Source organism: Hyla sarda, chromosome 4 (assembly GCF_029499605.1).
Source record: "Hyla sarda isolate aHylSar1 chromosome 4, aHylSar1.hap1, whole genome shotgun sequence".
NCBI classification, from domain to species: domain Eukaryota; kingdom Metazoa; phylum Chordata; class Amphibia; order Anura; family Hylidae; genus Hyla; species Hyla sarda.
Window position 1 is genome coordinate 71,594,192 of NC_079192.1, and position 12,181 is coordinate 71,606,372.

At 46.2% G+C, this 12,181-nt stretch overlaps 1 protein-coding gene across 5 annotated transcripts in view; it reads right to left on the reverse strand.

Moving 5' to 3' along the window:
• The window catches only part of LRRTM4 (leucine rich repeat transmembrane neuronal 4), a 681,074-nt gene that overhangs the window by 641,388 nt on the left and 27,505 nt on the right, over nt 1-12,181 (reverse strand). The gene's annotated exons all lie outside the window — the stretch shown is intronic.

Genomic DNA, 12,181 nt, shown 5'->3' on the forward strand with positions numbered 1-12,181 from the left:
CAATCATGCATTAAAGGGGTTCTCCGGTGCTTAGACATCTTATCCCCTATCCAAAGGATAGGGGATAAGATGCCTAATCGCGGGAGTCCCACCGCTGGAGACCCCCGGGATCTTGCACGCGGCACCCCGTTTGTAATCAGTCCCCGGAGTGTGTTTACTCCGGGTCTGATTACCGACGACCACAAGGCCGGCGGCGTGTGACGTCACGTCTCCGCCCCCGTGTGACGTCACGCTCTGCCCCTCAATGCAAGCCTACGGGAGGGGGCGTGATAGCTGTCACACTTCCTCCCGTAGGCTTGCATTGAGGGGCGGAGCATGACGTCACACGGAGGCGTGACGCCACAAGCCGCCGGCCTTGTGGTCGTCGGTAATCAGACCCGGAGTGAACATGCTCCAGGGACTGATTACAAACAGGGTGCCGCGTGCAAGATCCCAGGGGTCCCCAGCGGCGGGGCTCCCGTGATCAGGCATCTTATCCCCTATCCTTTGGATAGGGGATAAGATGTCTAAGCACCGGAGAACCCCTTTAAACTGTTCCTGGTGCACATTCTCATCATACCTAAGCATATATATAATGTAGCAGATGTGGGAGGTAGGAATCCCGGCACGGGCTTCCTAAACCTTCCTGTGGGTGACGACTTTGGCGCTGCAGCGCTATACCGGCGGGGTCAAGCAGCAGTCTCCGATTGCTGCTTGACCCAGCCGGTATAGCGCTGCAGCGCCGAATTCGTCACCCACGGGAAGGTTTAGGAAACCCGTGCCGGGATTCCTACCTCCCACATCTGCTACATTATCTTATCCACCGTCTCCGACGGGACCGATGGCCAGCTGCTCCCGGCGTACCTGAGGAAAGACACCTGCTCAAAGCTTACATCAGTGTTGCGCCTGAAATTAGCGCAACACTTAAAGGTGAGCAGGCTCTTATCTCTCTACTAACCATCCATTATCCATGGATAACCGGCACTACATTAGCGCCACATCTGTCTTTTTTTTTCTCCCCTACATACTAAGCATACAGGCAGCTTGGTTATGGGATCCCATTGGATGTATTTACAGTGTCATTATCCTATAGAAATTTGGTTTGGGTCTGGGTGCTGAGATCCCCACCGATTACTAGAACAAACAGGGAGAGGCCCTCAGCTAAGCACTTGGTGAAAGACCCTGAGACCCTGACCGATCAAAACCTCTTCTGTGACATGTCAAAAATAATGTTAAATATAAGTGATTATAAGTGATACATTAAAGGAAGAATATATATTATTAATAATATTATTATTTATCTACATAGCACCTTTGGTTACAAATAGAGATGAGTGAAATTACAGTGATTCGATTCATCACGAACTTCTCGGCTCGGCAGTTGCTGACAGTCCTAAGAAAGACTCTCCTAGTACTGTATCCACCTTTTCCAGCCCACCGGAGCACCTGAAAGCTGAACTAATTTATGCAGGATATGTTATCAACTGCCGAGCCGAGAAGTTTGTGACAAATCAAATCACTGTAACTTCACTCATCTCTAGTTACAGGGTAATCTATCTATCTATTTTTTATTAAATATTTTGGACTCTACAGTACCTACATGATGCTCTTGACAACAACCTACAAGGCCTACCCCCCACCGTGGACCTATTTTGCACACAGTAATCCACACGGGATAAGTCCTTCCAGACCTTATCCTAACCACAATTAAACATTTTGTAAAAAATAAAAATGAATTAAAAATGAAAATTCTTTTTTTTTATTTCAGATCTTGAAAATGATGTCCTCTCTTTTGAGCTCTTTGATCTTCTAGAAGCCAACATATGCTCTACAATCCCCCAGTAGACTTCTAATATGGATGCCATATCTACTCCATCCACATATCTTAGTCTTTGTTATTTCTGTTTATTGCTCTTGGAATAAGCGCAGATGATTCTTAAGTAAGCAAAAATACTCTTCAAAAGTAAAAGTGTTTCTTTAGTGCACCCTCTAGTTCTTCTAAGGTACATACCCTGTATCTCAACTCAGCGGTTTCACCAATAGGGGGCACTAAAGAGACAGTGTTTGAACTTTTGAAATCAAACTTTTTCCCCATGGAGCCCTGCCTTTAAGACTCTATACATAATTTGATCTCTTCAATAAAAAACAGTATCACCCTAGAGTTTGAGACTGAGGATAAAGTCCACATGGGGGCTCCTCGAAGAAGCCAAAGCGAAACGCGTTGGAGGGTGAGGTGGGGGAACATAAGGTAATACTGGTTCTGACTACACGGTGTAATAAGATTGCAGTGAACTTGCTTTAAGGTCTCTCACATTTGGATTATGTAAACATGATTTAACTCTTACCATCTAGCCTTGTTCCCTGGGTGTCTATATTTTATGGTGATTTGCAGTACTGCCTATTATGTTTGTGAATGCATTAGCACTTTATACTAATTATAGTCATAGACATAGTCAGTATAGTATTTAAAAATGTGGTATCTAAACATTTCATATAGTGATAATTTACTTTTGCATTAGCACTTTATACTTAGTAATGTTATAGTTACATTAGTGCAGTACTTTCTGGTTTTGTTTACACTATCAGGGCGCAATGCAATTCTCTATGTATGTATTTGAAATGTGTTGATCCCTCGTGCTTCTGCCTTCACTACATGTTTTTAAACAGTCTCTGGTGTGTATGTTCTATAATTAATGTCTTGGGTATGTAGATTGTTGTCATTCAATAAAGATTTATGAATGTACTATAAGTGATGTATGATTAATATGGCAGGGACTTTTTTGTAGGGTTATATGTATTTTCAGCTTCATGCTATTAAAGTTCTCATACCCAAAAGGGTACTATTAATGTAGGTTTTTTTTATTTTTTATTTTACTCTGTGGTGCTTAGTAATGCTATTGTGTGGTTGTGCTCTGAAATATCTATCTATCTATCTATAGAAAAAGAAAAAAATGCAACAGCAGATAGATATGAGATAGATAGATGGATAGATAGATATGAGATAGATAGATATGAGATAGATAGATAGATATGAGATAGATAGATAGATATGAGATAGATAGATATGAGATAGATAGATAGATATGAGATAGATAGATAGATAGATAGATAGATAGATATGAGATAGATAGATAGATATGAGATAGATAGATACATATATATATATATATATATATATATATATATATATATATATGAGATAGATAGATATGAGATAGATAGATAGATATGAGATAGATAGATAGATAGATAGATAGATATGAGATAGATAGATAAGTAGATACAGACAAAGAATAAGTCAGCCAGCACTTTAGTTGATACCAAACTATTATATGGACCTGGCCTACAGGTGCACGCTACTAGGCTAGATATACAGCAACAGAAGAATGCAGCAGCAAACTGCCAGCACAAGGATATAGGTGAAACATATATATATATATATATATATATATATATATATATATATATATATATATATATATATCTATCTATCTATCTATCTATCTATCTATATATCATATCTATCTATCTCATATTAATCTACCTATCTCATATCTATCTATCTCATACTCTATCTATCTATCTATCTATCTATCTCATATTTATCTATATATCTCATATCTATCTATCTATCTATCTATCTCATATCTATGTATCTTTCGGTGTATTCGTTCACCAAGACCCTCCTAGCTGTTCTATCAATCGCTGGTAAGTTATAACATTCAGACCAGCACATAGCTGTGTCCTACAAACCCTCCACACATGGCTCATATACCTCATCACATTAGTATACGGATCACATTAGTATACGGATCACAGGTAGCTAAAGATGAATCCTATTACCCCAGAAGGTGATCATGATGCAGATATAGTAGATATAATATTTCCTGTCCTGATCCTATATGTACTCGGCTCCATTATAACTCTCATACGCACCAAGAAGCAGTCAGAATAAGTGGGTCAGAGAGAATAACATCTCATTCGTACATCAAATCCTACGGGGCCATCACCGAAAAACCCATGGGGAACCCGTTTTAACAATTCAGCACTAGGAATTCAATCTAATTTCCAGCCACAAAACTGGATATATTCTCCACTGCAACCTATTTCCTGCTATTTTATCTCTGAACCCTGGGAGACCGGAGATACAGAATCACTGGGAAAATTATAGGCAGAGCCAAGGTTGTCTTCATTCATTTGATAATCTCAGGGGGAAATCTTAAGTCATATTTAGAATAGGAGAAAAATGAATACAGTGTGTCCTCACCTTGTGTAATTGCATTGGTGCCTGGGAGTGTGTCACCTCTGCAAACTTATTTTTTACTCTGGTGAAATTCCAAGATCCCAGTGGGAATTCTCCGAACAGTCTGAGAGTTGGTGGGGGGCCCACAAAGAGTTAATTGTTTGTTACACTTGGAAGCTTCATTTTATTCTCCTATGTTAATCCTGTTTTGTTTAACCGCATCTATTTTTGTCTATTTTCATCCTTTTAGAGCAGTGGTCTCCTAATGGTGAGCCTCCAGCTGTTGCAAAACTACAACTTTCAGCGTGCCCAGACAGCCAATGGATATCTGGGCATGCTGTAAGTTGTAGTTGTGCAACAGCTGGAGGTCCATAGTTTGGAAATCACTGTTTTAGTGTTACCAAAGGTACTCCACCCCTAGACATCTTATCCCCTATCCAAAGTATAGGGGATAAGATGTCTGATTGTGGGGGTCCTGCCACTGGGGACCCCCACAATCTCCCTGCTGCACCCAGCGTTCGTTTAGAGTGTCGGGTGCCTTGCCAGAGACTTGTGACGTCACGGCAGTGCACCGCTCGTGACGTCACGACCATGCCCCCACAATGCAAGTCTATGCCCCCCCCCATAGGCTTGCATTGAGGGGGCATGGCTGTAACATCACGAGCGGGGCGTGACCGTGACATCACCGGCCTCCGACCCACATCGCCAGTCTACTGGCCCAAAGCAAAGTCCGCACCGTGCATGAATGTCTGGGGTGTTGCAGCCGAGATCGCGGGAGTCTCCAGCAGCGGGACCCCCGCGATCAGACATCTTATCCCCTATCCTTTGGATAGGGGATAACATGTCTAGGGGCGGAGTGCCCCTTAAACTTTATATAGACACAGTATAACTAGTTGTCACGTTATGCGCTCCGGCCGCACACACTGGCCGTGAGTGCATGGTCCCATTACCGGACGTGCCCGCATGTGAGCCCCAGTCCATCACTCACTGGGTTGTTCTCCTGCCCACACCTCTGCCTCTTTGCTCCGGCGCCTGTCCCCTCCCTTAAGGCGTGCGCGCCGGAGGTTTAAGATTTAAAGGGCCAGTGCGCTCATTGATAAATTCCTCCACCCTCCTCACTTCCCTGCCAGATCTTTGTTGCCTTGAGCCTTAGAGAAATCATTCCTGTTGTTGCCTTGCTGTGTATCTGATCCTTTGCTCCAGGACCTGTCCTTGCTCCTTGCCACCTGCCTACTGGCCATTTGCTACGTTCCTGACTATGCTACTGTGTCGCTTGCCCTGACCTTCTGCTATTCTTACTATAAGCTGCCTTATCCCTCCTGTGCCTCTCATCTCCTCAGCCACCCGTGTGGTCGAGCCATGCCAGGGGTAGCAACCTGTGTGCTGCCTGCCGCAGCAAGTCCATCCAGCTTTGAGGCGGGCTCTGGTGAAAACCAGCGGCACCATAGACTCTGCTCCCTAGTACGGTCTGAGTCATCTGCCACACAGGCCCAGCGGATCCACATCCACCGGGGTTCCTGTCTGTTACACTAGCAATATACAAGGAATATCAGCTATATATATGATTTGTGTGCATTAAATGACTTGAAGTAACGGGGCAGTGAGTGTTTCTCTGTGATCCATTACTTCCGTCTTTCATGCTTTTGCCATTCCTAACTCATGTCAATTTAAGGGACTTTATAAAGTCACTGTTGTTTCAAACATTTCCCCCGCTTGTGATAGGGTATATAAATCCTAATATATTTCTTTAAGTCACTTGACTTAACAAAACATGCTGTTTACTGCCTGTTGTTAGGTTCAAAATGTCTCTAGTAACAATCTTATTAAGATGGATTACAGGAAATGAGGGTAAGGCTTAGAATGTGCTCTGCAATGGGGAGAGGTAGAAAGAGAAAGATGGTGACCTGCAAGCTGTGACCATTCTTTAGAGGATCTTCACTGTCTCTGAAAGGTAAATCAAGGCTTCCCTCTCATCCAAGCAGCAGTGTAGTGCTTAGTCTAACCTCTTCTTTGTCATGCTGCTGCTGTACGTACAGATGTAGCAGCATGATCTTGATCTCAGGTGCATTAAGAGATTGTACTGCACTACTGAGGTTAATTGTCCTAACATGTTGCACATACTCATTTTTAACTTTAGGTAGGGTGCTATAAAAATAAATAAATACATTCATAATAATAATAATAATAATAATAATATTATTATTATTATTATTATATTATTATCATTATTAGTAACAATCAGAATATACATAATTATACCCATAATAATAATACTTGGTGCATTACAATATCCCAACACAATACATTGAAGATAACCATGGCTACATCTGTATACTTTTGCTGGCTGATCTCCACCATTCCTCTCTCATTAGTCTCCAGGCTTGTCTTCTGGAGACTAGAGTTTAGTGTAACCCCTTCCTTGCTGCGTTGTAAATTCACTTCAGTGCCATCAAAAGTAGAAAAAAACGCAAAAAAACAAACAAACATGGCGGCCTATTAAGATTCATGGATAATCCATAAATGTTTGGACCTAACATGTCCTCCAGCTGTAGAAACCATCTTTTTGATCGATCCCAGCTAGGTTAGAATAATAGGTTATGATTGAGGGACTCCCTTTTATTACAAGGATTATCAAGAATGAGAAAAACAGAACAAATTTCCTCAAAAAACAGTACCATACCTAGCCACCCACAAAAATACAATAGTTGGCATGTGCCGCTGGTAGGTTCAGTGGACTTTAAAGGGTTACACCGCCGCTCAGTGTTTGGAACAAACTGTTCCGAACGCTGGAGCAGGCACCTGGAGCTCGTAACATCATAGCCCCGCCTCCTCATGATGTCACACCCCGCCCCTTAATGCAAGTCTATGAGAGGGGGCGTGACAGTCAATTGCTGGGGGATTTCCAGGGGCCCCCATTCACATAAGATAAATAAGTACTATTGATTTATTTATTTATTTATGAATGTGTTTATTTCGCATTGTTTCATTTCCCAGTAAACATAAAGCAATGACTTTCATGCCAAACTTTCTATTTCCATCTCAATGCCGGTGTCACGATGCCGGCTGGCAGGTAGTGGATCCTCTGTGCCAGAGAGGGATAGGCGTGGACCGTGCTAGTGGACCGGTTCTAAGCCACTACTGGTTTTCACCAGAGCCCGCCGCAAAGCGGGATGGTCTTGCTGCGGCGGTAGTGACCAGGTCGTATCCACTAGCAACGGCTCACCTCTCTGGCTGCTGAAGATAGGCGCGGTACAAGGGAGTAGGCAGAAGCAAAGTCGGACGTAGCAGAAGGTCGGGGGCAGGCGGCAAGGTTCGTAGTCAGGGGAGATAGCAGTAGTTCTGGTACACAGGGTATAAACACACAAAACGCTTTCACTAGGCACAAGGGCAACAAGATCCGGCAAGGAAGTGCATAGGAGGAGGTTAGATATAGTCAAGGACCAGGTGGGAGCCAATTAAGCTAATTGGGCCAGGCACCAATCATTGGTGCACTGGCCCTTTAAGTCTCAGGGAGCTGGCGCGCGCGCGCCCTAGAGAGCGGAGCCGCGCGCGCCAGCACATGACAGCAGGGGACGGGAACGGGTAAGTGACCTGGGATGCGATTCGCGAGCGGGCGCGTCCCGCTGTGCGAATCGCATCCCCAACGGCCATGACAGAGCAGCGCTCCTGGTCAGCGGGACTGACCGGGGAGCTGCAGGGAGAAAGACGCCGTGAGCGCTCCGGGGAGGAGCGGGGACCCGGAGCGCTAGGCGTAACAGTACCCCCCCCCTTAGGTCTCCCCTTCTCTTTATCGGGTAACTGCCTCCCCTGGGATGAGGACACCGGGAAAGGATGGAGGGATTCCTCAACGGCAGGCAGAACCGCAGGAGTGGGAATGGGGAGAGAGGGCAGAGGGCGAGACCTGGCACGGGGCAGTGTGACACCAGGACGAGGGTCATGAGGGGACACAGAAGCTTGCCTGATGGAACTGGGAGGGGGGGAGGGGCATTTCCTGTGGCAGGCAGAGTCCTTAATGACCTTAGGGGGACCGGATACTGAGGGAACCACAGAGTCACGGCAAGGATTACTGGGAACCGGTCTTAGACAGTCCTTGGAACAAGAGGGCCCCCAACTCTTGATCTCCCCAGTGGACCAATCCAGGGTTGGGGAATGAAGTTGAAGCCAGGGAAGTCCAAGGAGAATTTCCGAGGTGCAATTGGGGAGGACCAAAAGTTCAATCCTCTCGTGATGAGATCCGATGCTCATTAGAAGGGGCTCCGTGCGGAAGCGTATGGTACAATCCAACCTGGCTCCGTTGACCGCGGAAACGTGGAGTGGCTTGACAAGACGGGTCACCGGAATGCGGAATTTATTCACTAAGGATTCCCGAATAAAATTCCCAGAAGCTCCAGAGTCCAGGCAGGCCACGGCTGAGAGGGGAGAGCTGGCTGAAGTGGAAATCCGAACAGGTACCGTGAGACGTGGAGAAGCCGACTTGGCATCAAGAGACGCCACACCCACGAGAGCTGGGTGCGAGCGTGCGTTTCCCAGACGTGGAGGACGGATTGGGCAATCCACCAAAAAATGTTCAGTACTGGCACAGTATAGACAAAGATTCTCTTCCTTACGGCGATTCCTCTCTTCCAGGGTCAGGCGAGACCGATCCACTTGCATGGCCTCCTCGGCGGGAGGCCTAGGCGCAGATTGCAGTGGAGACTGTGGGAGAGGTGTCCAGAGATCTAAGTCTTTTTCCTGGCGGAGCTCTTGATGCCTCTCAGAAAAACGCATGTCAATGCGAGTGGCTAGATGAATGAGTTCATGCAGGTTAGCAGGAGTCTCTCGTGCGGCCAGAACATCTTTAATGTTGCTGGATAGGCCTTTTTTAAAGGTCGCGCAGAGAGCCTCATTATTCCAGGATAGTTCAGAAGCAAGAGTACGGAATTGTATGGCGTACTCGCCAACGGAGGAATTACCCTGGACCAGGTTCAGCAGGGCAGTCTCAGCAGAAGAGGCTCGGGCAGGTTCCTCAAAGACGCTTCGAATTTCCGAGAAGAAGGAGTGTACAGAGGCAGTGACGGGGTCATCGCGGTCCCAGAGCGGTGTGGCCCATGACAGGGCTTTTCCAGACAGAAGGCTGACTACGAAAGCCACCTTAGACCTTTCAGTAGGAAACTGATCCGACATCATCTCCAAGTGCAAGGAACATTGCGAAAGAAAGCCACGGCAAAACTTAGAGTCCCCATTAAATTTGTCCGGCAAGGACAGGCGGAGGCTAGGAGTGGCCACTCGCTGCGGAAGGGGTGCAGGAGGTGGCGGAGGAGATGGTTGCTGCTGCAGTTGCGACTGAAGTTGGTGCACAATGGTGGACATTTCCGACATCCGGTGGGTTAGATGGGCGATCTGTCGGGATTGCTGGGCGACCACCGTGGTGAGATCAGAGATGGAATGCTGGGGAACCTCAGCGGGATCCATGGCCGGATCTACTGTCACGATGCCGGCTGGCAGGTAGTGGATCCTCTGTGCCAGAGAGGGATAGGCGTGGACCGTGCTAGTGGACCGGTTCTAAGCCACTACTGGTTTTCACCAGAGCCCGCCGCAAAGCGGGATGGTCTTGCTGCGGCGGTAGTGACCAGGTCGTATCCACTAGCAACGGCTCACCTCTCTGGCTGCTGAAGATAGGCGCGGTACAAGGGAGTAGGCAGAAGCAAAGTCGGACGTAGCAGAAGGTCGGGGGCAGGCGGCAAGGTTCGTAGTCAGGGGAGATAGCAGTAGTTCTGGTACACAGGGTATAAACACACAAAACGCTTTCACTAGGCACAAGGGCAACAAGATCCGGCAAGGAAGTGCATAGGAGGAGGTTAGATATAGTCAAGGACCAGGTGGGAGCCAATTAAGCTAATTGGGCCAGGCACCAATCATTGGTGCACTGGCCCTTTAAGTCTCAGGGAGCTGGCGCGCGCGCGCCCTAGAGAGCGGAGCCGCGCGCGCCAGCACATGACAGCAGGGGACGGGAACGGGTAAGTGACCTGGGATGCGATTCGCGAGCGGGCGCGTCCCGCTGTGCGAATCGCATCCCCAACGGCCATGACAGAGCAGCGCTCCTGGTCAGCGGGACTGACCGGGGAGCTGCAGGGAGAAAGACGCCGTGAGCGCTCCGGGGAGGAGCGGGGACCCGGAGCGCTAGGCGTAACAGCCGGTCATATTATATACTATGGGTAGGGTCAAACGTAGTATAAACCCAGCATATTTCCTGCCGTGCAGCAGATACTACATACTATAGGCTGCCCAGTAAAGCATGATGCAATGTTGGATTGTGAGGCATTTACAAGACTTTCAGCTATACGTATCGCCGGGCCTGATCCCTTGTTTGAGGTGAAAGGCAGAGAGCAAGTAATTGTCTGCAGAAGATTGGATGGTATCTGGGGACAGTTGTCTGTTTTAGACACTTGGCTCTAAAGCAGCATTAAGTGAGAGACAGATCTAAATGTAAAGGGGCATAATCTTACCGTATATATAAGGTCAGCGCACTCACTGTAAGATGGGATATTATTATGGAACACATTTGTTATGGATTTGAGTCATTATCAATACTTAAAGGACATTTAAGTGAATGGTATTACTGGCTGATAATGACTGTGGTACTTTAGTGAATAAACCACAATGCCGTTGCGTATCCCAGCCATGTAATGGGATTTCTGCTTCATTATCTGCTATTACCCAGCTTCACGTCAACCTGTTATGTATAGTAACTATATTGTGCAGCTTGGGAGGGGGGGATCTGCGGATGTACACACGTGGTTCGCGCAGTCATAGATTTTCATTAGCAAACGCATCATTACCATTCAAGAAGAATGGAAGTCACTGGCACTGCCCGTTTTTTTCCATGGCAACTACTGCAGAATGCCCGTTCTTCTGCCAGTGACCTCTTGACATCTGGAGGCTAAAGAAAGGATGCAACACTCTACTGTGCCATATCACCAGCTCCTTACTGTGGCCAGCAAATAAATGAATTGGCATTTAAAACAAACCACCTGCAGGGCTTTTCTGCACTCCACAACATTTTCCCATTGAGTGCACAAAGCTGCGTCTTTAACCCTTGTACTCACTGTGCAGTTTATTTACAATGCTGTAGAGACATGGCAAATGCTACTTGTGTATTCCCGTGATAGAACATTTCATATATTTAATCCTGCTTCAAGTCCAACACCATGTAAAGTATGATTCAACTGTCCGGCAGGCAGGTGCAGAGAATAGATTGTGCGGGGGCAGAGAGAGAGAATGGGGTGAGTTGGGGAAGGAAAATTTATTGCGAGAGAAGAGTGTGGGTGTATGGGGGGGGGGGGTAAGTGAGACATCACTGCGCAGACTGGGTTGTATAAACTAAATGTTTGTAAAAATGTCCTCACTTTACAGTAGTGTTTCCCAACTGTTGTGGCTACAGTTGTTGTACAACTACAACTCCCACATGTCTGGACAGCCTTTGGCTGGGAGTTGTAGTTTTGCAGCAGCTAGAGGTACATTGGTTGGAAATCACTGCTTTACGGAAACCATCTCTTTCTGAGAAAATGTTACAGGCGATCCATCAGTAAGATGGTGTCACCTGGACTATAATGAAGAGCAGATTTTATTGCTACATTAAAGCTTGTTTATTGTCTTATAGTAGCCAAAGGGTAACCTGAGATGGGTGTAATACTGAGACTGACAAATAACACTTTCACTCCTCAAATAATGTCACATTCTTCATTGTATTCGGTTTGGTGGAGAATCAAAAGGAATATAAGACACAAAGTTATGGTACAAAATGGACATGTATGTTTTTTTGCACTCTATATGGTAAATAAAAAAATCTTTCTAAAATACTTTGCTTAAAAAAATGAAGTTTTCTATGTTTTATTTGTGTCTCCCTACTTGTCCAGAGCACATCCCCCCCCCCATTTTTTGCATGCACTTTGGACTCCTACTGGCCTGACAGGAGTCCAA